Below are 26,384 nucleotides of genomic sequence, written 5' to 3' on the forward strand. Positions count from 1 at the left end.
GCTATTTACTGTAGAACAGAAAAAAATAAAAACAGGCTTTTGACTTCTTTCTCCCTTCTGCATGGTATAGTCCATTGGGAAGTATAATGTTGATATTTTACATTGTCACACACCCAACTGTGTAAAGATATAACTTTATTCCTCTGTATTTAAACTTAGCCCGTGAGACTCTTGGTAATAAAATACCTTCCTCTTATTTATTCAACGTAATTCTGTCAACTCTGGTAGAACACTCTGGGGTATCTACTCTACCAATTCAGGATGCATCCCACCTTGTATCTCTGATTTTCTTCTCCCTGGTTGTAATCTGAGTTTCTCAGGTGCCTTTCACATTGCTCTGTTATCAAAGTGGAGAAGACTGTCTTCTATGCTCATCGCTGCCCCACTGGCCCCTGCAAACCTATCTCTCTGGCCTTGAGCACTGGCCCGGTCTTGTTGCATCTTCTGCTGATAGTGATATCCCCACACAGTATCCAGCTGTTAGGTCCATGCTCCGCTGTGATCCTCTGCCTCCATGCCAGACCTCGCGTCTGTCTGCTCAGCCACTTTTCTTCACCTCTCAGAGTGTTCAGGAATGCCTGTGTACTTTTCCCCGAAACTCCAGGAGGCTAACCTCAGACTCTTCTGCATAGACATCTCAGCACCTGAGACACAGAGAAAGAAGGCTTTAGCTAAGTGGACACAGAGAAACTTTATCAAACTCCACTGAATCATGACTAGCTTTGACTCTTCATATTGTGTCTCACTCAATGAGTAAACTACATGTGAAGCTGATTTTGAGACTTTGATGTTCTTTAGCTATGAGTCTCTCTATACTTCTATCAAAGGGCCAGAAATAACAACTCTTTCAGAACTTTCATTGTTCAAGATTCCTGCTGTTTTCCTTGAATCCGAATCAAAAGACATCGTTTGGCACATAACCCATGTATAATAAAAGCTAATCAATCAACCTGACAGCATAAATGAAAATGAGACCCTACTGTCCTCTCCATTGCTGATAGATTCAGGAGGATTTACTATTCTGCCTTCTCTTTTTCAGTTAAGTTGGGCCAAAAAATTAAAAAAAAAAAATCTAAATCAAAATTTTGGAACTGCTTACTTGGAAATATTTTAAGACAAGTCAAAACCAAAATTTTGGAACTGCTTACTTAGAAATATTTTATGTGAATTAAAATTTTAGCACCTAAATGAATCAGAACACCAATGAATTGCAGAATGAGGAAATATTTGCACACGTGTGTACAGGTGCATACTACATTGACGTGTTCTTTGTTAACACAATCTGGTTAATCTCTCCTAAAGCATTGGAACTGGGGAAAAATACTGTGCATTACATGTGGGAATAAGTTGTGCAGGGAAAATGTGCAGCTGGATGGGACAGTGTCATAAAAATATTATCACATAAAATCTTTACATTTTGTGTCTATTTTCCATGTCATTATTTGCAAATTATCCAAGCTAACAACTTGGGGGTACAGACAGACCCTGTGAAAGGACTGGGGGGACACAGCCTAGGAATGTAAGCCATGTAAGCTAGAAGGAAGGACAACTAATAAGGAAAAAAATAACTCTGAAGAGAAAGCCTCTCAAGTGGCAAAATAAAGAAAGGTGCTTTGCCAAAAGAGAGCAATTACCAGGCAGTTCAGAGAAGTAGAGAACTTAATTTGGAATTGTCTTATTTGTATCTGTTGTAAAGGACTTTCTAGTTTCCTTTTGGATAATAAAGATAATATTAGATTGACTTGTTTCTATATTTGTATTTGAAATTTAATGGTAGCTAATTTTCAGATGATGCTTTGATCAGGAAGTAATAGAAGTGCCTTTGTATTCAGTTTTCTGTGAAGTCTCAACTCAAAACCTTCAAAAATGAAAAGTAGACAGAAAAAGATCTAAATTCTCAAGCCTTAAAAGTATTAAATGACAATAAGTAAAAGAAAGAATAAGCAAACATTCGTTTGGAAAAAAAGTCATTTCATGGACAAGCAGCATCGTTACAGATGGAGCGGTAGCGGCACAGGACGTTTCTTGGGTCTCATTTGGGCAAATATATGCAATTAGGAAGTGAGCAAATAACCAAATCGTCCTTAGAAGAGGATTAAGCAGTCTTTCATCTTAGTAAACCCACAGTTGGAAAACATCTATCTGTGTCTTTTTAAAGTCTTGGTTCCTTTTTCTTTAGTTTTTTTCTTTTCTTTTCTTTTCTTTTCTCTGGAGACAGCTCTCACTCTTCACTCCTGTCACCGAGCTGGAGTGCAGTGGCTCAATCATGGCGCACTACAGCCTCAGCCTCCCCAGGCTCAGGTGATCCTCGCACTTCAGCCTTTCAAGTACCTGGAACTACAGGCATGGGTCACTACACCCAGCTAATTTTTTTATTTTTTATAGATTCAGGGTTTCGCATATTGCCCAGACTGATCTTGAACTCCCGGGCTCAAGTGATTCTCCTGCCTTGGCCTCCCAAAATGTTAGGATTATAGGTGTAAACCACTGTGCCCAACAGTCTTAGTTCGTTTTTCTATTTAAGACATAGAAATACTTCAAGCAAAATAATAATGAAAAAAAACCATAAAGTCCTGGGGGAAATGTTACACATTAAAGACAGAAATAAATTGATCTAGATTATTGTAAGCATGTGGGTATATAAATACTGATTTTACTTTTGGAAATCTCTGCTTCTTTTCACCTTCAGTAAAGCAAGATTTTAGTAACTATGTTTCTAAATCTATTTTTCCAAATGAAAGTTATGATATCTCTTTTTCTTTCTTTTTTTTTTTTTTTTTTTTTTTTTTTTTGAGTCGGAGTCTAGCTCTGTCGCCCAGGCTGGAGTGCAGTGGCCGGATCTCAGCTCACTGCAAGCTCCGCCTCCCGGGTTCCCGCCATTCTCCTGGCTCAGCCTCCCGAGTAGCTGGGACTACAGGCGCCCGCCACCTCGCCCGGCTAGTTTTTTGTATTTTTTAGTAGAGACGGGGTTTCACCGTGTTAACCAGGATGGTCTCGATCTGCTGACCTTGTGATCCGCCCGTCTCGGCCTCCCGAAGTGCTGGGATTACAGGCTTGAGCCACCGCGCCCGGCCGATATCTCTTTTTCTAAGACCCTGTGTGTCATTTATTAATATAAAACTTACAGGTATCTGGTTGCAATCTCAATCTTGACTCTTCAGCATCATTAATTTATTCGGAATGAACATAACCATATTACTGGCTGTCAATACAATTTTAGAAAAAATTATAAAATGTTAGCCTGGGTAGATGGCAATACACTCATCATTTAACAGCACAGTCTATAAATGTGTGTCAATAATACAATACATTGTAAATTAGCTAACACAACTTTGTAGTAACCAATTTTTATGAAAATCTTTAAGTTAAAAAATAAAAAATACAGATATTAAAATGCCTTCAACCTTAAAAAGTTAACAACAACAAAATCTTCTCAGAAACGCCAAATTTATATTTCAGAGTACAATAATATATACACAACACATATAAGTGGAAGATTTGACATTGATTATTTAAATGTAATTATCTGTAAATAATTTGAATCTTCATCTTGGAGCTTATGTTTTATATATAATTCTATTATCTGCCACAATTTACTCTTAATTAAATAGTTGGCTTTATAACTTTGAATTACATAGTTAATTTTTTTCTATACCAGTTCTGTTTTACTTCTTATTAATACAGTAATTAAAAAACAAACCGGCAACTATATTTAGTCCAGGTATAGTAATATGAGCTAACTTCTCCTGAGTGGTTCCCCATGGACCAAGCACTTTGCTAGAAGCTTTATATGCTTTATCTCATTTAAACCTCACAGCACAACTGTAACTAGGCACTGCTAAGTATCATTTTGCAAATATGCAAACTAAGGCAATAGGTTAAATGATTTTCCCAGTGTCACAAAGCTAATAAATGGCAGCATAAAGACATTAATCCAATTTTGATTATACTCACCCCTTTCAGACAATATTTTTCAATGTTTTTAGAACCTTCTTGTATTTTTTATTTTGTTAATATGGGTCTATTGCGTTTTGATGAAGCTTCCATAAATCTGATTTAGGCTAAAGTAAATACGAAAGTTGTTTTCTAGTCAATTAAGATCCAAAGGCAGCAAGGAGAATCTTTAAAGAGGTACCAAGTATTTAGGAGCTGAAATTACAAGAAACGTAAGTGTGTAACTTGGGCTGAGAGTAAACTAAATGACAATGAAGGAAACAACAGCTTTAAGCTTCTCAGACAAGTTATGTACTGCCTCACGTTACTTGAATCCAGCAAAATGATTATAACAACCTTCACTGAGGGAACTCCATGACAGTTTGCTCTAAGAAAAAAGATACAAAAAACACAAACATAATGTCAGCCAATAGAAAGTAATAAACTATTTTTAATCCTAATAGCAAAAAAGGAGAATGTATTCCAGGAATAAAAAGATAATTCAATACGCTAGCCTAATTTTGAAAATATTAACAAAATCACAAGAAAAAACTCTAGAGGATTATCTTCACAGATTTCACAAAATAAGCCACTGAGAAAATGTAATATTTTCTCACGAAAACTATTAGTAAACAAATTTTAAAAATTTCTGAACGTGATTTTTAAAATCTATCTCAAAGCAACAGAACTATTTTTCTTAAAAATGGAATCCTACAAATGATGCCATTGAAGTATTAAAAGACAAGGACCATCGCTGTAATCACCTTTGCCTTAAATTACTCAAAATATGCTGGCCAATGCAGAATCAGGAAAAATAAAAGTCACATAAATATTTGAAAGAAGGTGATAAAAAGTATCATCCTGTGCATATTATATTATGTGCTGCCAGGAAAACTCCAGAGAACCCATTGAAAAACTTTCATAATTAACTAAAGAGATTAGCGACCAACCAAAAATTGCATAGAAGTGAATATTTTTATGCTAATTTATTTTAAAATGGTTCTGAAAATATAATGACAAATAGTCCTAATAAAAGTAGTCCCTTAGTTCAATCAAGCTGGTATAACAACATGCCTTAGACTGAGTAATATACAAACAACAGCAATGTATTGTTCACAGTTCTGCTGGCTGGGAAGTCCAAGATCAAGGTGTCAGCAGATGTATTGTTTGGTGAGTATGTGTCCCTTTTTTGTAGTGACAGGGTTTTCCCATGTTACCTAGGCCGGTCTCAAACTCCTGGGCTCAAGTGATCCATCTACCTTAGCCTCCCAAAGTGCTAGGATTCAGGTATGTTGTGAGCCACTGTGCCCAGCAGTCTCAGTTCATTTTTCTGTCTAAGGTGTCAAAAGTACTTCAAAGAAAAGAATATTTAAAAAACGTAAAGGCTCTATCTCCTTCAGTTCTGCTCTGATCTTAGTTATTTCTTGCCTTCTGCTAGCTTTCGAATGTGTTTGCTCTTGCTTCTCTAGTTCTTTTAATTGCGATGTTAGAGTGTCAATTTTAGATCTTTCCTGCTTTCTCTTGTGGGCATTTAGTGCTATAAATTTCCCTCTACACACTGCTTTAAATGTGTCCCAGAGATTCTGGTATGTTGTATCTTTGTTCTCATTGGTTTCAAAGAACATCTTTATTTCTGCCTTCATTTCGTTATGTACCCAGTAGTCATTCAGGAGCAGGTTGTTCAGTTTCCATGTAGTTGAGCGGTTTTGATTGAGGATACAAAATTAATGTGCAAAAATCACAAGCATTCTTATACACCAGTAACAGACAAACAGAGAGCCAAATCAGGAATGAACTTCCATTCACAATTGCTTCAAAGAGAATCAAATACCTAGGAATCCAACTGACAAGGGATGTAAAGGACCTCTTCAAGGAGAACTACAAACCACTGCTCAGTGAAATAAAAGAGGACACAAACAAATGGAAGAACATACCATGCTCATGGATAGGAAGAATCAATATCGTGAAAATGGCCATACTGCCCAAGGTTATTTATAGATTCAATGCCATCCCCATCAAGCTACCAATGAGTTTCTTCACAGAATTGGAAAAAACTGCTTTAAAGTTCATATGGAACCAAAAAAGAGCCCGCATCTCCAAGACAATCCTAAGTCAAAAGAACAAAGCTGGAGGCATCACGCTACCTGACTTCAAACTATACTACAAGGCTACAGTAACCAAAACAGCATGGTACTGGTACCAAAACAGAGATATAGACCAATGGAACAGAACAGAGTCCTCAGAAATAATACCACACATCTACAGCCATCTGATCTTTGACAAACCTGAGAGAAACAAGAAATGGGGAAAGGATTCCCTATTTAATAAATGGTGCTGGGAAAATTGGCTAGCCATAAGTAGAAAGCTGAAACTGGATCCTTTCCTTACTCCTTATACGAAAATTAATTCAAGATGGATTAGAGACTTAAATGTTAGACCTAATACCATAAAAATCCTAGAGGAAAACCTAGGTAGTACCATTCAGGACATAGGCATGGGAAAAGACTTCATGTCTAAAACACCAAAAGCAACGGCAGCAGAAGCCAAAATTGACAAATGGGATCTAATTAAACTAAAGAGCTTCTGCACAGCAAAAGAAACTACCATCAGAGTGAACAGGCAACCTACAGAATGGGAGAAAATTTTTGCAATCTACTCATCTGACAAAGGGCTAATATCGAGAACCTACAAAGAACTCAAACAAATTTACAAGAAAAAAACAAACAACCCCATCAAAAAGTGGGCAAAGGATATGAACAGACATTTCTCAAAAGAAGACATTCATACAGCCAACAGACACATGAAAAAATGCTCATCATCACTGGCCATCAGAGAAATGCAAATCAAAACCACAATGAGATACCATCTCACACCAGTTAGAATGGCGATCATTAAAAAGTCAGGAAACAACAGGTGCTGGAGAGGATGTGGAGAAATAGGAACACTTTTACACTGTTGGTGGGATTGTAAACTAGTTCAACCATTATGGAAAACAGTATGGCGACTCCTCAAGGATCTAGAACTAGATGTACCATATGACCCAGCCATCCCATTACTGGGTATATACCCAAAGGATTATAAATTATGCTGCTATAAAGACACATGCACATGTATGTTTATTGCGGCACTATTCACAATAGCAAAGACTTGGAATCAACCCAAATGTCCATCAGTGACAGATCGGATTAAGAAAATGTGGCACATATACACCATGGAATACTATGCAGCCATAAAAAAGGATGAGTTTGTGTCCTTTGTAGGGACATGGATGCAGCTGGAAACCATCATTCTTAGCAAACTATCACAAGAACAGAAAACCAAACACTGCATGTTCTCACTCATAGGTGGGAACTGAACAATGAGATCACTTGGACTCGGGAAGGGGAACATCACACACCAGGGCCTATCATGGGGAGGGGGGAGGGGGGAGGGATTGCACTGGGAGTTATACCTGATGTAAATGACGAGTTGATGGGTGCTGACGAGTTGATGGGTGCTGACGAGTTGATGGGTGCAGCACACCAACATGGCACAAGTATACATATGTAACAAACCTGCACGTTATGCACATGTACCCTAGAACTTAAAGTATAATAATAATAAATAAATTAAAAAAAAAAAACATAAAGGCTGAGGGGAAAAGTTACACTATGTTTTCTCACCTATCAAAAGAGAAAAACAAGCTCCCTCAGTCCTCTTTTGCAAGAACACTAATCCCATTCATGAAGTTTCTGCCCTCATGTCCTAGTACCCTCCCAAGGACCCCTCATCTCTTGATACCAACGTTGGAGATTAGATTTCAACATGAATTTTGGAGGGACACAAATATTCAGACCATAGAAAGTAGTAACAAGAGATGAAATACTTAAGTAGAAATGTGTAGGACTCAAATGAAGACAATTAACTTTATGGAGGGATGAAAAATAAATTGAGTAAATAAAAAGACTGTGTTTATAGAAAGATCATGTTTATGTGTGAAAATATTCAACAGTATAAAAAGCTATGATTCTAGATTTGTAATGCAGCATCAACTATTATCCTGAGGATTTTCTGGTATTTTTGTTTGTTTTTGTTTCCTTTCTTTTTTATGCCAATTAAAAACACTTGATAATTCTTTGTGGAAGAAATAATTGGACATACATTTATGTGAACTGCTATACAAGATACTGGGAATAAAATAATAAATAGAAAATATACAGTCCCAGCTCGTGGAGTTTTCATTTATGGTGTGAGAGACAAAATTTAAAAGTACACCAAAAACTTACAGAATGTAATGCATAAATGAGGTTTCTATTCTAATAGGCCAAATCTAATTAGATAATTAAGGTCTCTCTGGGAAGCAATCCTTAAGCTATAACAAAGACATTTAAAGATAGATGCCTAGTTCTAAAAGACTGAAAATCTGCATAACATTAGTGATGAAGGGTATTGATAATGTTTTCCTCTTTAGTCTACATGTATTATTTAACATTTCTATAATAAAGATATAAATTTCTAAGAAAATAACACGTTAAATTAGTTTTTAAAGCAACTTGAAATTAAGGACCGTAGCTTAAACATTGGTGAATTTTTCTAGAATGTCCTATATGTATTTAAGCCCTGGGCTTAATCATCTGTGCATTTCTCCAGTGTGAAAAATGTATTCAGTCAGTGAATGAATATAGATAAAGACAATTGAAATATATTTTCTCATAGTCTATGATTAATGTTCCTTTGTTCTTTATTCACAAACATATCCAGAGTACTCTGAGTACTGAAATAGCTACAATCTTTATTTCAGCAATGTATATAATCATGTTTTATTTATATATAAATGTGATGAAAAATGCAGAACATTACTTCTTATCTGACTTTTACAAAATATTCTACATAACTGCTTGATGTTATTCCAAAAGTAGTCTCTGATTCAGTTTGCCACTAGAAGAAATTAGTCAGATTGCTCTCATAATTATAGATAGCTTTTTAAATGAATGTCTGCTGAATAGCATTCCTACTTACTAAGCCACAAACATGCATAGAAAAGCTTTTGAATTCATTGCTCTAAAATTTCAGGAAAGTATGGTCAGTGGCATAAACCTTTCACAAATTAGAATACATTAAAAATGAGTATTTATTTCTAATATTTTTGACCAATAAGCCCATGTATCTATTTTTTCCTTTTAAAATATGGGGAATTGAACATATTTCCATGCAAGATATGAAGATAATTTTAATAAGACTTTTGATACCTACATATACTTCAGTACTTTAAAGCTTTACAATGAGTAACCTTAAAATCAGTGTACTATCAACAGATATATTCTACAATTTACTTAACACACAAAAACATCCTAAATCTGAAAAATATACTTTTTGTAAATATTGCATTCTAATGACTTTCAAAAGGTGTAGTTAAGTGATCATTTTTACAGATGGTGAATTATTTAGATTTTCATATTATATTGATTCTTCAAATATAATCTCCCATTAAATAGCACATAATGTTTCTAAATAAATTTAGTGGGTAAAATCCATGACATAATACAGATGAAATGAATTTCAGCATTAGAAACGCACAAGCCCATCAAAGTTCTACTTCAAGGACTGTTCTTGAGAGCAATAATTGGCAAGTGGTATGAAAGTCAATTAGAAGCTTCATGAGCAACTAGGAGCCAAAGCATTGTGGTTTTGGCTCAAATATCTCCCAATGGAATGTCCATTCCAATCCATCGTGAGCAGGATTCAGTTTGTTTTACATGACACTTGTACACTTCATCAAGGGAAGTGCTAATGAACAAGCAATCACTTTTATTTCAAAATCTAATGCTTATAAAGGGTCAGTCACTGATAGATCTTCCAAATGATCTCCAGTACAGGAAAAGACAAGCCAGAATAAGCAATACAAACCTGTTGCCCCTCCAGTGACCTCTATCTTGAGTTAGAGTTACTTCCTGATGTAGATGTTGGAGATGGCTCAGTTTGTATGTGACTTTAATCCAAACCAGCTCCTTAAAATGAGGTAAAAATGAAGCTTTAGATTCCAAAGAACCAAAGGAGGGGTAAGATAGGATGTGTGCCACTGCTCAACGTGACTCACTAGTACCTTGTATGGGATTTTAGTTTTCCTCTCTTGTATACTATTGGCTCACCTTCTGATAGTGAAGTAGAGGAAAAGAGTATGTGCCCTTTATATCCAGAGTCAAATATCTTCCATTCACACTGGCAGTAAGAAAGCTGAACAAGGAGCAACTATTTTAGTGGACAAAAGAGTTTTTTATATGAAAAATTTGCTACCAGCAGTTATCCCTTAAGGTCTGGAACAAAACGTGTCTTTAAAAATCTTTGTGCCGAATGGGATAGAGGGAAAGAGCTGGCAAAATGAGATCGTGAGCATACAAGAACTTGCTTGGGGTGTGTTATTAAATTTAGTGATACCTTGGTTTCCATCTATGGTATAGATGGAGCTAACCTATCTTAGCCAGTGTCCAGGTAAATAGATTCTCTGACGGTCCTGACATACAACTTGTACCTCATCTGCTTAAGCTTTCCAGAACACTGGGAAATTCGACACTGAGCCTTCAACCACAAAGATTCATAGAGGGTGTGAACACAACAGTCATGTCATAGGTATTAGTTCAGTAAATTTGGACCCAAGTTTATCCCCATTCTATTTTTCATTTCCTCAAAGATTTGATGCAAGAAGAGAGTGGGGACAGGAAAAATTCTCTAGGGGCATTCATTTGAATCATCAAAAATGCTAAGATAATGGAGAAAAATAGAAAAATTATAAACCTATCTCAGTCTCTTTTTTAAGAAAAGGAAAGGTCTATCACAGTTGTTTTATTAACTGACATATTTTCAAAAGCTATATTCTGAAAGAAGTTGCAATTTCTCTTCCTATCTTACATAACAGAAGACTAGCTGTATAGGATAATGAAGAAGTAAATGCTTTGCAAGTATGGTAAAGAAGACTTTGTAAGCCTGAGAGAAGGTTTCAATGCAACAGATGAGTGCTTTCAAAAAAGAGTCAGTGAATCCATTTTGATAAAGGAAGGATAGACAAATGTGGACAAGAGTAGCAAAATAGTGCAGAGTTTGAGGAAAATTTAAAAAGAATGAGAAACTCTTTAGTAAGTACTATAATAGAAAGTATTAGAGTTTTGTGGAATGTGAGCAATCAATACATTCTCTCAAAAACAACTGAGGAGTCGAACTAGATGAATCTGCATTGATCCCTTTCTGTATGCCAGCTGCTCTGCTACTGTCCATCCCCATGAGGTATGGATTAATTATTAACCCACCCCGTGAGGTGTGGATTTAATTTTCACAACCTCACCATGATATATGAATTTGTAACCAATTTTTACATGTGGACAGATCAATACTGAGAGTCAGTATCTTGCCAAAAATCATGGTTATTAAAGATTAGATTGACAACCATGGCAGTAACGGCCAAATAAAGCATTATGGATCCAGAAGAAAGGAAGGTTAAGAAAAATGTGAAGGAGTGGAAGCAGCACAAAATTTTGAATTAAATTAAGGCACTTGGCTCCAATTCAAATCATACTGAATTCCCTTCCTTCTCAAGAAAGCACTGAGCTTTCTGGCTTCCGGATTGTCCCTCAGGATTGCTTACTTTGCCCGGAAAACCTGCACCTTGCCACTTTCTCCCATGCTATTGTCTTTGCTTAGTACTTACACTCACGACTTTCTTCAGAAGGCCTAGGCCAGCGCCCGAGTAACGTGGGGGCTCCCTTAGGCTCCCCCAGCACTCTCTGGTTTGGATTAAAGCACTCTCTCTGTGCTTGTCTCAGTCGCCACTCTCACCACTCCACGGCTTCATGTCTCATAATGTGTCTATTTATCCCTCTAGGCCATGAGCTTCTTGAGATCAAGAATTGTCTTTTTCACCTTTTTAACTGTGGAGCTTAATGGGGCACCTGGGACATTTCTTCCATGGTTTCTTGCCCTTTGAAGGGGAATGGAAATACATGAAGACACCAACAGTTCAGGCAAGTTATATAGGGGGCTTCATGACACAGTGAGGTAGGTGAAGAAGTTTTTGAAAGACTGACTGCCTGTGCCTCTTAGATCTTACTCATTTGGAAGGGACTTGCCATTACACTTGAAATGAAATCCAAGTTTCTTACCTCCTCTCTCTAGCCCTATGTGATCTAGCCCCTGCCGGTCTCTCCAGCCTCATCTACTATTTCTCTTCCTCTCACTATCTGTCTTCCAAACCCAGTGGCCTCCTGGCTATTTCTGAGACATATCAAACTTTTTCCTACCTCAGGTCTTTATAGGGCTGACTTCATTTTAACATTTAGGTTACTGTGTCTCCCAGGAGGAATCCAACAATGACAACAAGTGAAGTGTCTTCTGCCCACCTTCAAGTATTTTCCTGCTTTCAGTCTCCAAATTTACACTGTTTGTATGATGATTTGCTTTCTTTGATCTCAGTATTGGAATTTTAAGCACTCTGAGGGCAGCTTACGGTCTTTTTACTTTTGAATCCCCAATATCTGGCACATAGTACATGCTCAATAAATACTCCTGAATAAGTGAATACATTGATCAACCACCATGTGCTTTTGCTATGCATTATCAGTGGGAATGAATAAACATGAAAATAATAGCTAATAGTTAATGTATATTAATTTACTATATTCTTAACACTTTCCTAAGTGCTTCATATGTACTAATATATTTAGTCTTCAGAAAAACCTATCATTATACCAATTTTACACTTAAAAAGCTAAGGCACAGATAATCTATGTTGTATAATATGCTATACCGTATAATACAGGCAAAACATAATGTGACGATACATAAATGACAGCCTTTGGCTTTCTAGTTTATCATCTAGCATATGATGTCACTTCGGAAATTAATTCCCTTTTACTTCCTTTTACCCTCTCATCTTGTAGGAAATTCTTACTCTTCCTTCTGGATTTAGTGTACATCTTGCAACCACTGAGTAGTTCATCTAAAATGTCACCTACAATATTAGATGTGCAACCTCGTTGTCCCCACAGAGCTTTCTACATAATTGTGTTAAAGCTCATAGCACATTTAAATTAAAAATGTGTATTTACTTGGCTGTCTTTCTGATTAGACAGAGCTCTTTGAAGGGAGGAATATTGTCTTTCTGCTTCCACTATCATTAATGCGTGTCACAGCATCTAATATAGAGTAGATTCTCAGAAAATGTTTATTAAATTAATTGCTACCATTGTTCATATGCTGAGAAATTTTTCAAATTGCTTGTTCCTCTGAACTTAAGGATCCAAGTTTTTACCAGTTAAATAGGTTTTTTAAATAATTCATCTTGAAATAAACATAGTTTGGTAAAATAGGTTAATTCAGACACATATTTCATATTTTAATCATGTCAGAAACAAGTGTCCTGCAAACTGTCTATTGGCCTTAGGAATGTACATAAACTCAACTTGTCCTTAGCCATGTTATGAAGACATACTAATTGGGTTTTGGATTCCCTTCACATATAAGTAGTAGCTCACTTGACTACTGCTTAGGTCACTCTGTAATATTCACTTAGTTCATTCTAGATAAGAAAACCCCTAGTAGTTCAGCTATGGGATTTAATTAAGAAGATCATCTAAAATAGTTGGATATTTTATTCAATCTTAACTGAATAATCCAAACCTCTGGAGTCTACTATATATATTGGACTCAAAACTTAGAAGGAGAGTTGTTCTCATAATATTTTTCAACACAATTTCTTTCTGCCTTTAGCCAAAAATAATGTAAAAGAGATCTGTTGACAAATTAAGGTCCAAGCTTGGAGATTAAAAAAAAAAAAAAAAGACGGAGGAGAAAAATAGATGTCTGAAATTTTAAAAAGTTCCAATTCGGGGTCACAGTTAAAACAACACAGCAATAAAACCACAACAAAAGTGGTAAACACATTGGGTAGTCATGCTTTATTTTAGTATATTATGGTGTGGTTCCCATTCAAATATGAACAGAGCCCATTCAGTTTTCCCTGCCTCTGGCAAATTCACCTCAACTAAAAGGACTCAGAGATGATGGGAAGATAAGAGTTCCAAGGAGGGCAGCCTATCATAAGAAACACAATAACAGGAAATAGGTGGTGGTCACAAGCATTAAAATGTGCCTTAAGTGTGAACTTAGGGAAAAAAAAGTGCAAACAAAGCAATGACTGAAGCCAAGAAGCAGAACAGTGCTTTTGCTATAGAAGAAAGCTTCGTCTGCATCTTAGAATAGGTTGATTTTTCACTGTCAGGCAACTTTAATTGAATCCATGCTCTAGGAGACGCGTCCCTCCTGCCCACACCCCCCGCCAAAATGTAAGGTGCCACCTGGGCTTGAATTTGGAACAAGTTTGCACACCTGAAGTAATTTAACATTTCCAGAAGCATTTCAAATATTTAATTTATTAATACAGGAGGTTTTTTTGTTTTTTATTTTCTTCTAGTATTCTTCTGAAGGAAAACACAATGTAATTATCTTAACTACATTTGATGTAATCAAATACTTGTTTGAAGTGGACCAGAATTTCAGGATGCATGTGAGGTCAAGCTCCAGCTGCACTATTTAGGTACATAATTCCAGGTAGACGAGAGCATAAATAAAAATACAATACTTAGAACCCCTATGAGAAAAGAAAAAACATGCCAATCTAGAGTCAGCCTCTTAAAAGAGTCATTTCCAGAGGTTATAGTATTTATTAGCCTTCGCATGCTGCAATGTAAAATCCATTTGGAGAAAATCTTTTCCATTTCCATTTATTTTTTTCAACTAAATTGATATCATCTACCATAATCATGTGCCTTATTCATTGGGCTATTTCTGTCCTTTTGGCAGCTCCCTAAATTTAAAGTTTACCCTCAAAGAGCAAACTTCTATCACCACAGAAAGTATTCAAGACTCAAAGTCATTTTTTAAATGCAGCTCAAAAATCACCTGAGTAGAACAAAATGCATAATATTCCAAGGCAGAGAAGAAGAGTAAAATAACTCTAGAATGTTGGTAGTGTTAGTGTTTTTATTTTAATTTTTTTCTTAATCCTCCATATTCACATTATAATTGTAATGTGGTGTTTATCCCCTCCATTTCTAAATAATTTATTTTCCAGAGTTCCTGAAAATATTTCAAAATGAAACTGAATACAGTTACAAAATGTGCATCTGCACAACTCACGGGCCCATTTGTGAAATATGGTGCTCATTACTGATAGTGGAACTGGTGGGGAATTTGAAACCCATTTAGAAATGTTAGGAATTATCTCAGGAGGAGCAAGAACCTTATTTGGACTGAAGCTGTCTGCAAAAATATGAAGAGAAAGACTCAAAGGCTAGGCTGCTATTTGTGCATCTTAATGTGCTCCAGTCACAGCACAGTTGGGTGGAGATGGCTCATTCTCTTCTCACTGAGGGAAACAAGAGAAAGTTAATTGAGAACAGTGCAGAATGTTCTAACAGCTGCCTGCCTTTCTTTTCCAGGAGCAGCAGAGAAGGTTAAAAAACCTATTTATGGTTGAAAGATTCCTTCCCATTCACACTGCACTACAGTTATGGACCCCACAGAAGGGTTGACTGCTATCTTCTTATTTTGAATCCTAGGAGAGTGGAAACAAGAATGAAAGACAAAGACCTATTCCATTGAAGACAGTGAGAAATTTCAAAGATACAGTGCTGCATGGAGCTACTTTCCAAATGTTCAGATTCCTTATTTAAGCAACAGTTAACCAACTGGAGTTTGGGAACTGCTTGAGAGTTCAGGCTGCCATCATGCCAAACCGATGGAATGTGGATATGTTTCTGTGGAGACTTTAATCTGGATCACACATAGGAACAGGTTAAGCCAGATTATATTAGCACTCTGTCCAAGTCACGCGAGGATGTGAGGCATCCACTACTTCCTGATCTAACAACAGCTTGAGGATCCCCAGATTGAAAAGTATGTCATTGCAGTCTTGTGATATAGACTGAGGCTTAGGACCACCTGACTAATCAATAGCAATCTTTGGACTTTCTCTTTGCTGGAATTGAAGTACCTCTGGGAAGCCTTCCCCAATGGTCATGGTTGTTAATCCTCACAACGGACAGAGACTGCTCACTTTTCTGAACTTCTGAACCTATTGTGCTCCTGTGGAGATACAACGGTAAGCAAAATCAAGCCAGGACCCTGCACCCAGGGGGTGTGAAAGGGAACGTGAAAGAAATGGTGAAGGCAAGATGTTAAAAAACATCCAGATAATTAATTTCATTGCAATTGCAATAAAAGCTACAAAAAACGAAGTACAGGATACTGGGGAAACAAAGATCATATATTCTCTACCACTCATTCAGCACTTTGCATCCAACTCTTGCTTGCTTTCTATGGGCAATCTATCACTCTGGTTCTAGTATATCTCCCTAATCTTTCTGGGTAGGTCGTAAGCTCAGGTCAGTCAGGGACGTGACCCGAGAGAACACTTATCTAGCAGAAATCATTGTCAATAGCCATTTAAAAATACATGATGGCTATTTTTTGGTTAATTGAACCATATTAAAGAACACACTTACATAGCAAAGGGGAAAGGGAGATTATTGCCAGGCTCACTGTGGCTGATGCTTGTGTTGGGTGGGGTTGTTGAGGAAGAGAAATTCCTAAATTTCTATACCGCGTTCAGCTACTATCTGAAACCTGTGGGAAAGGAAATTGGAAAGACTCAACTTTCAAATCCTTCCCCTTCTATATCGCCAAAGGTTGGGACATATAGTGGATTTTGTCCACTATATTGTGTCCACTATATTGTGGACAAACCATTGTGAGGAAGAAACCATTTGAGTTTTCAGCGATGCAAAGGTAGCTATGGAGCCAAGAATAAGGTAGAAAGTTAAATTTTTCATCAAAATTAAGTGGGGAGAATTAAGTTGGGATCAAGGAATGTTGGAGATGTAGAGAAAGGAGACTCAGTACCCCCACTCTGCATGCTAAACACTGTATGTTTAAGTGATGCTTTGAAGGAAAACAGGATGTGGTTAACATCTAGGGAGTCTCCGTGAAACAAAAATATCCAGATGGCACAATGATGTTGTACACTCCTTACTTCGGTGGAAGTAGGAACTGAGTCAAGGCTGAATTCACCCCACAGTCATGCACGTGGCCCTCCCCTGTGGCCCTCCCCACTGGCTCCACTGAATCTCCTCACTTAGTCCTGGGCCATCTTTGTACTCTTAACCAAAACTGGCCTCTGTGAGTACCATTCGTTCAAGATCCCACTTTCTGAGAGTTGATCTGATAAGCTGATTGTTGCTAAGTGAGCAGTGACTAATACACCTCCCGGATAACTCATTTTCATGTTAATGGAGCATGTCAGATCTTATCTCAGAGGAATGACTATAATGTGATGGAAACTGGAAGTGTAGTATTTGATTATGAAGGCCTTCTTATACATTCTTAAGTCGTATCACATAAGCCAACACCTGTTCCATCTATAAAATGCCAGCTCTGTCTCATTCACCAAAACTCTGCACTGACATTCCCAGGTTCATGCCGAGCATCTTGGCGAGTCCCCAAATGGTACCTTAAATCCCTGAGCCATCCCAGCTGCTAGAAATAGTGCTTCACATCTCTTCTCCCACAGCATAAAAAAAATTCAGTTCAGGAATCACTGTCAGTGAATACTAACACTCCATGCAAATCAGCCAAATTTACTCTTCACTTTGCTGCTTCTTCAAAAAACATGACAACCACCACAAGAATTTTCCATTATTCTGCCTACAAAGCTCTCCAGAAATAGAGTATCTATTAAGTTGGCTCTCAGAATGTAATATTAGAAAGATCAAGTCTTTTTAAAACCACAAAGAGAATAAAGTTGCAGAGTTTGGGATTGTTAGGGCAGAATTCCAGACTCCCCACAAGGTTCAGCCCTGTAGTAATAGTTGTTCTCCTTTTCCAACTTGGCTCAACACTACTAAGACCTTTGCTGCACACATAATGTTTATCGTTTTTCTCTCCCACTGTTATTCATGATTGAAACTGCTCTAGAAGGCAGGTGTGGGAAATGAAATATTATTGAAATATAAGGTGATGATAACCATTAGATTTCAAGCTAAATTTTCTAACCAGGACTTAAATCATTTAAATTTCATATAATTTTAGAGATCTTTTTTTTCTTAAGAGAAAAAGAAAACACCTGGTACATTATTTGGCAGATTCAAACTAAAGGAGCCAGAGGAAATTATCATTGACTGGCCACAAAGATAAGTGGTTATATATTTTAACTGTGGGGTATGACTATTCCTTGTAAATCCTGAATGGCAACTGCTCTCATCTCCCACCATCTTCTGGTAGTCTCTCTCTCTCTCTCTCTCTCTCTTTCTCTCTCTCTCTCTCTCTCTGTCTTTATGCACAGATTAAAAAAATAGAATAGATTTCAGTTCTAGCTTGACTTGCTTGGATATAAAATAGAATATAACTATTCCTTGACATGCCATCATTACTTGTTAGATAAAATTGGAACAAATGGTTAAGAGTTCCCTGCATGATTGTGCAAAATAATGGTCACTCTTAGAACATCAATGCCCTCTTTAGTGAGATAAAAATGAACAGGAACACAGAGTAGGAAAACTGAGACCAAGACAAGCAAAGATCTCATTAAAGTAAGAATGTGATCCATTTGCCTATTTCTTCTCAAAGTGGAGTACCACCTAGAAAGCAAATCAATGTCAGTAAAATAGGATGACCTTGTACACCAAGAACCTGATCATGGCAACTCTAGGTACATCTATGATGGCAGCTACTTAATGTGCATTCTCTCTTTGTGGAATCATAGGTTATTAGAAAGAGAAGGAATATATCAATGGGTTTCAAACTGTGCTCTAGGACAACTGCCAGGTTCAAGGCATAGTCCAAGAAGACAAGGTTCCTGCTACTCAATTCTATCTTCACCACATCATCATCTGCTTTGATCAACTTTATGTTTCATGCACCAGAACCTTGAACAGCGTCCAACACATTGTTGGTCCTCAATAAATATTTCTCAAATGACACAATGAATGAATATTTGTAAAAAACTGAAATTCTTCTTAAGGTCACATATTTGAAAGACCACCACTTTAAAAGAAATGGAAGGAAAGAAGGAAAGAAGGAAGGAAGGAAGGAACGAACGAAGGAAGGAAGGAACGAAGGAAGGAAGGAAGAAAGGGAGGGAGGGAGGGAAGAAGGAAGAGAGGGAGGAAGGAAGGGAGGAAGAAAGGGAGGGAGGGTGGGAGGGAGGAAGGGAGGAAGGAAGGAAGGGAGGGAGGAGGGTGGGAGGGAGGAAGGGAGGGACGAAGGAAGGGAGGGAGGAAGGAAGGGAGGGAGGGAGGGTGGGAGGGAGGAAGGAAGGAATGAAAGAAGGAAGGAAGGAAGGAGAAGAATAAAAAGCTAGAAGCACTCCAAAGGAGTTCAGTATTCAGAGGGGTGAAATATTTTGTCCAAGATGTATAAGATGTTGCGGTCTAAACTTAATTCCTAATTCCTCTCTCCTTATGCTCAGTTGTTTACAGCATACCCAGTTGTTCTTCATCTTCCCTTCACATAGCTATAGCTCAGATACTTACAACCCTCTGTCACCTTCATTTTGCTAAGAAAGCTTCAGATATGCCTATACTGCAATCTTCCAAACCTTGACTCAAGTTGTGTTAAGTTAGTAGGCAAAGAAAGTGTCTAAATACAGTTTTTTATATATGGCTCTTTCAGGATTGTAATCCACAAACTTTTAGTTTACATGAAGCAAGAAGCTCTGAAAAATTAAAATCTTGATTTAATCACATTTCTCTTGTTTCAGCTTCTTTTATCTCTCAATTCTCTAAGTTGTGGAAGCATGGGGCTAAATCCCCAAAAACAGAGCCTATCGGGTTATATTTTCATCCTGACTCAAATAGGAAATTCCAGAAAAATCATGATGGAGATGGTCCCTGAGAGATATATCTGGCCCAGGTGCCATATCCTAGAGATCGAAATGCGTGGATAATACTCAGAAGAAAATTAATGATAAATTATGGGGTTTTACTCAAATACATTCCTTTCAAAATAGTTCATTACTAATATTTGGATTTCAGTTAAAAACTAATTGCAATAAACGCTATATCTTTCATTTCTCTATCTCAATTAAAAAAAAACTACTTCCTAGTCTTGATTGGGCCATCACTCTTACCAAACGATCTTAAAGTGATTACCACTATACTAATGTAAAATTAGTCATTAATTTGCATAAATTGCTAGTACTATAATTAGTAACTCATATTGAACATGCTTTTCCTTGGTTACATCTCAAGTTATCACAATGCCAATGCAATCATTAGCAATTGACTTTAATGATTCTTAGAGAGACTGTGTTAAAAAGAAAAAGTTGTCATGACTCTTAAAATTAGAAATTAAGAATTTTTTAACTGCTAGGAAGTTTAAATGCAGCAATATTTCTTCACAAATGTAATTTTTTTTAAAAAGGGGGCTACTCATGCAAGAAACACTAGCTTTAGGTGGTGCTTCCCAGATTTCTAAATATTCTACAATAAAATGAATTACCCTAGTCTGTAGTTGAAATTATATGAAACTAATATAAAATAGAAATAATGGTAAATATGAATGGGAGCCTAAAAGAAGTAAGGTTTTGGTACTTCAGGACCTGAGAAAACAACTTACTGTCCGAGTATGCACTTCACCAGTGTTCTCATCAAATTCCTCTTGTTCATAGATTGTGTACCTTGGCTAAAAAACTTTTGAGAAAAGGAAACTCCATTTTACCTCTGGATCCAATTTTTCTGTATAATGCGTTAGTACAAAGTATACCAATGTTGACCTCACTCAGTGCCAAGAAGTTAAAATTATGCTATTAAGGTTACGGCAGAAACATTTGAAATTGCTTAGCAAAGGATTCACTTGTTTCTCTTTTTCTTTTCTCAGCAGGAATGAGTACTGCCTCTTGCAAGCTGTTCTCTGAGTTTTTATTAAATATCAACAGAAGTGCAACAACATGAGACAGAACTTCAAACGTAATCACTGCTGTTAGCTAGAATAACAGGAACAACCCAGGAGCTAGACAATAGTTTCTGTGCCAGGTCCTCAAGTAATCTTGATGCAGAGCAGACTGCATGAAAATCAGGACAATTACCTCACTGAAAGTTAATATACTTTACCTCTTCAACCCCTATCACACACACACACGACACACACACACACGTGCATGTACACACAGTTTGCTTCATTTCCACAGGATTATGTGAACTGAACGAATTAAAAATTCATCTGCAATGAGGAGTGTCTAATATTGATTAAGCATTCCTCAAACAGGCCTCATGCTAAGTGCTACAGATATAATAGTGAATAAGGCAGAGTCCAGCCCTTAGACAACCTAGAGTTCTCTCTGTGTGGATGAAATGAGGTTTGTGGGAGAAGGATGCACACTTAAAAGTGTAGGGGTAATTCTAGCAAGAGAACAAAGTTACCCAGTTCCAGTTCTAAGAAGAAAGATGGGTGCATGGTAACATGAACATGGATTGGAACACTCCACAGAAATGCAACATCCTAAGAGAGGGTCAAAGGCTAAGAGAAAGCATAGAATTGAAAGTAGCTTAATATGACTACACGTAGAATAACGCATGTGTGAGAGTGTGCTTTGGAAAGGGGAAGAGGATTAAAAATACTGACGTGGGAATCAGGGAGCTGCATGAGTGAGGGCCTTGAATGTTATTTAGAGACAGTATCAACTTTGTCTTTGGGACTATGAGGCCATTTGTAAGAAAGAAGGATGGCCATATCCGTGTTTGAAAAGACAATTCTAGAGACAGTATAAGGAATGATTTGTCTTGCCTATGAGGCCCATTAGGAAACAATTAGGAGAGTGATAATCATTTAGCTAAAGTAAGGTCGAGACAGATAGAAAATTTTAAGAATGAGCCAGTTTAACATAGATTAAAGATGCATATTCTGACAGAATTTCAGATTACCTGGATATAGGGATGATAAAGAAGGAAGGTCAAAGAATAACACCTTAATATATTTCCTGGGCTACCATGCAGATGGGGGTGCGATTCAGTGAGATGATGAACATAGGAAAAAGAGCAAATTTGTGGAGCAGGAAGTGAGAGAAAAGCAGTAGAAAGTGACACATATAAAAGGGCAATTGACATCTTTAAAAAATATGGATAGGATTTAGAGAAATTGCTACTTTGCTGTTGGTAGAGCAGACAGAACACGTTCATAGTTAAATATCCTACTTATTTTAATAGTTATAGCCAATTTCTTTCTTTTTTTTTTTTTTTTTTTTTTTTTTTTTTTTTTTGAGATGGAGTCTCGCTCTGTCGCCCAGGCTGAAGTGCAGTGGTGCAATCCCGGGTCACTGCAAGCTCTGCCTCCTGGGTTCATGCCATTCTCCTGCCTCAGCCTCCCGAGTAGCTGGGACTACAGGCGCCTGCCACCACTCCCGGCTAATTTTTTTGTATTCTTTTAGTAGAAACGGGGTTTCACTGTGTTAGCCTAGATGGTCTCGATCCCCTAACCTTGTGACCCGCCCACATCGGCCTCCCAAAGTGCTGGGATTATAGGCGTGAGTCACCGCACCCAGCCCTGCCAATTTCTGAAGAACAAAGACTTGTTCATAATAAATATTGTTTTCTCCACCTTCAGTTTGTTCTTATTTCTAATAGTCTCAGCACTAATCACTGACCATGTTGATCTTTTCTATCATTCCATGATTTCTTAAGATTCTCAAAACTCCAGCATAATCCCCTGTTCAGATATGCAGAAAAATATCATATATTTTGACATCTAAAATGTTTTAAAGGATTACATTTATGCAAATAAGAACGGGTGGTCAATAATTTTCTTGTCTTGTATCTTAACATCCTATGAAATCTTCTTGCCTCAGTAGTGGGCTACTGACTACAGAGACAGAGGATCTATTACATAAGGGTTTAGGAAGAAATCAAGCCTAGTAAACTTCAGTCGTTACTAGCATCGTGTATAAGCACAGTGCTAGGTCGTCTGGAAAATGAGGCATGAGAAGCAATCTGTAAATAATCAGGGTCTACTATCTTCTTATGGAACAAGATAGATATAGATAAGATACAGATACATATCAAAAGACAACAATGAAAGAAACTTTTTAGTGCCTACAAGTTATATAGTGATATGTGAAACATATTGCATGCAACTAGAGAGGACGTCACTAACTTAGGAGAGTTTGTTCCATTTTCCCACCCATGCTAATAAATTTTAAAATCTGTATAAGCAACACATTCAATTTAAATATTATACATATATAGAATGTTTGTTATGTAACAGAGATTCTTCTGGCGAGTATGATAAGGAAGAGAAGAGACATGATTTTGATGTCCATTAAAAATTCAGTGCAGTTGATAGATACTAACAGGTGCCCCAGTTTGAGATGTCATGTAAAAGCAGTCCAGGGGTAAGCTTGCCAGAGCAGACCTCACACTCAAAAGAATCTCCATTGCCCAGGCTTTTTTCTGTGTCTCCTCTTCTATCCCTGAAGCCATTGGTTTTCCACTGGACCTACAGACTTAACATCTGATTTCCAGCCAGGAATAAGGAGAAGGCCAAGTGACAAATGTGACACTTCACCCAGCTAAGTCACCTTCTTTCAAGAGTTTCATGAAGTTTAAGGGAGAACTATCCCAGGCTCCTGCTAACATCTCACTGGCCCTTCCTGTCTGTAACAGCCACGAAGACAAGTTGGCAGGGGAATAACACTTTTAAAATACTAAACGAAAAGAATCACCAGTGCGAATTCTGCAGTTAGCAAAAATATTATGTAGACAATCTTAGATGAAGGAATCCAACAACCATGCTCTAAAGAAATGGGAAAGATCAAAGGGAAATGATACCAAGGGGAAACCTGGGCCTTCAGGAATTATGTCAGTCTTTTGGGGTTGCTATCACAAAATACCATGGACTAGGTGGCTTATAAACAACAGACATTTACTTCTCACACTTCTGGAGGTAGGAAGCCCAAGATCAACGTGCCGTCAGATTCAGTGTCTGCGGAGGACTCGCTTTCTGGCTCATAGAAGGTGTCTTCTCAGCGCACCTTCCTCTGGCAGAAGGGAAAAGGTATTTCTCTGGGCTCTCTGGGGTCTCTTTTATTACAGCACCAACCCCATTCATGAGGGCTCCACCTCCATGAACTAATGACCTTCAGAAGTCCTCAGCTCCTAACGCCATCATATTGGATCTATGGAGGACACAGCATTCAGATCAAAGCAGAAATGAAGAAACCACCACAGAAATGATAAAGATCTGCATAAATATAACAAATGTTCACTTTTTGGTTCTTTAAAATATGTGTGATGATTGAAAACAAAAACTGTAACACTGTCTGATGGAGTTTTCCACGTATATAGTTGTAACACATTTGGCAACTACGACATGAAAGACAGAAGGTAAGGAGCCTACGTGGGGGAAAGACTGCCATACTTGAGTGCTGAAAAATTAATTCTAAGTAGATTGGGAAAGTCACATGTGTAAAACCCCATAGAAACAACTAAAACAGTAAACATCTTAATAGATAAATTAAAATGAAGTCCCTGAAAAATGTTAAGATTAGTTTATATTACATATTGTTTTGTCTTCTGAAATATTTTGCTGAAATTCTTTTTGTATTCTCTAGTATCCGTCAAAATTGGGTCTTGAGCTGAATGAAAGTAGGCTAACCTCTACTTAAACAAGTTCAAAGTAAGTTATGCACACAGCAAAGAAATTAATGGAGTTCAAGGGGTCATTCCTTATAACTAACATTTACAACCTGTGTTATCCAGAACTGGATCCATGTTTCTGCCTGTTTTCATACATGGCAAAGAAAATGATTGATGCATTTGGTTCATTTGTTTTCTCATGACATAGCTCTAAAATTCTACATGATTTGGGGAATCACAGATATTAAGCCTATTACTGATGGAATAATCTTAATAAGCTCCAGCGATTGGTTCAATGAAATGCTTCATCTTCTGGGCTGCCTTCTCCATGTCTTTCCTCCTCAAACTGACTCTCATCCTGTCACTCCTAGCTAGAACACGGCAAATCCTCAGTGAGTCTTTCCTAACCCTATCCCAGTATAAGGGCCCTTCGTTGGGAGAATACATTCTTATTGCTAATTGTAATTATTGGGTTTACTTTCCTAGGATCTTCATTTTAATCTGACTCAGTTACTAGAATAAAAGATCCATTAGAACAGGAACCAAGTATGTCTTTTTCTCCCTTTATCCTGAAACATAACACAGAGGTTAGCACTTAGTAACACATGTATTTGTAAAAAAAAAAAAAAAATCTCATTGAATTCTAACATCAAAATACAGTTCTGACATTCCTTTACATGGAATTATTATTAACCATATTAATCACTATGCTTTTAACTTTATATAAATTAGAAACTCTTGCTAATAAGGCATTTCCTTCCTTCTCAAACAAGTTAACAAATTTATTTTTCCTAAGATTAAAAAAAATTTATTGAACTCTAAAATATTCAGTGGCATGAACTGTGTTTTGTCTCTTTTCAAAGTTTGAAATGGCATCTGACACATAATAGGTATGCAATAAACATTTATTAAAAAGAGAAAAAACTGCCAAGATGGATTTTAGTTGTACTTCATTTATCAAGGGTATATTGTAGGAAAAAAATTTATTTTAGTGACTTATTGATAGTTAAAGAATTAATCATTAAAATACCATTTAATGATGACCAACTAAGCTTTCACTTACAGTGGATTTTTAATCACCAACACATATTTGGATGGGGAAAAATGTGTTTCCGTGCTCAGACGATGACAAAACAATGTTGATATGCTCACAATCAAATAAAAGGGTACTTCATGAAAAACAGTGTTCTACTTTCTCTTATTTTATTTTGAAAGAGGTAACATTTCTTAGTATTGAGATGCCTGTCTCATTATTTTCAGAATCATTTTAAACTGTTAGGCAATGTTTATCCTCAATTCTTTACTAACCTTTGTCACTAAGCCATTTAAACCCATTTTGGATGCTGAGAGTTAATCTGGTTCTCACAGACCAAAACCTACAGTGTCTAATATAGCTTGAAAGTGAGATATCAGATGAAAACATCAATCTTAAGTATCCTCAGGCTTAGTAAATTGGTGCCTTATTGTCTGCACCTTATGTCAAATTAGGCTGAACATATTGAACTTAGCATATGCAGTGAGAAGAGATTCTAGAGAAACAGCAATTTTCTTTACCTAAATCCTTAGAATACCAAAATAACAGTAACAATCATGAAATAATTGTTTATGGCACAATAAATGATAATAAATTCACTTCTATTATGCTTTAAATTAAGGATTTCAAAGAAATTTACAAAGCCTACAATAATAGCTGTTTTAAAACTGAAAGTTGCGTCCGGGTGCAGTGGCTTAACGCCTGTAATATCAGCACTTTGGGAGGCTGAGGAGGGTGGATCGCTTGAGGTCAGGAGTTCGAGACCAACC

General features: G+C 37.0%; 1 long non-coding RNA gene across 1 annotated transcript in view; it reads right to left on the reverse strand.

The window, feature by feature from the left end:
• Positions 1 to 590: 590 nt before the first annotated feature.
• LOC126955712 (uncharacterized) overlaps positions 591 to 26,384 on the reverse strand; it is a 75,815-nt gene continuing 50,021 nt past the window's right edge. Inside the window, exons 3-4 of the long non-coding RNA XR_007726052.1 lie at positions 3,126 to 3,202; positions 591 to 644 (exon numbers count right to left, since the gene is read on the reverse strand). This is a non-coding gene — a long non-coding RNA (uncharacterized LOC126955712). The remainder of the gene's footprint in view (positions 645 to 3,125; positions 3,203 to 26,384) is intronic.

Source organism: Macaca thibetana, chromosome 5 (assembly GCF_024542745.1).
Source record: "Macaca thibetana thibetana isolate TM-01 chromosome 5, ASM2454274v1, whole genome shotgun sequence".
In the NCBI taxonomy this organism is placed as follows: domain Eukaryota; kingdom Metazoa; phylum Chordata; class Mammalia; order Primates; family Cercopithecidae; genus Macaca; species Macaca thibetana.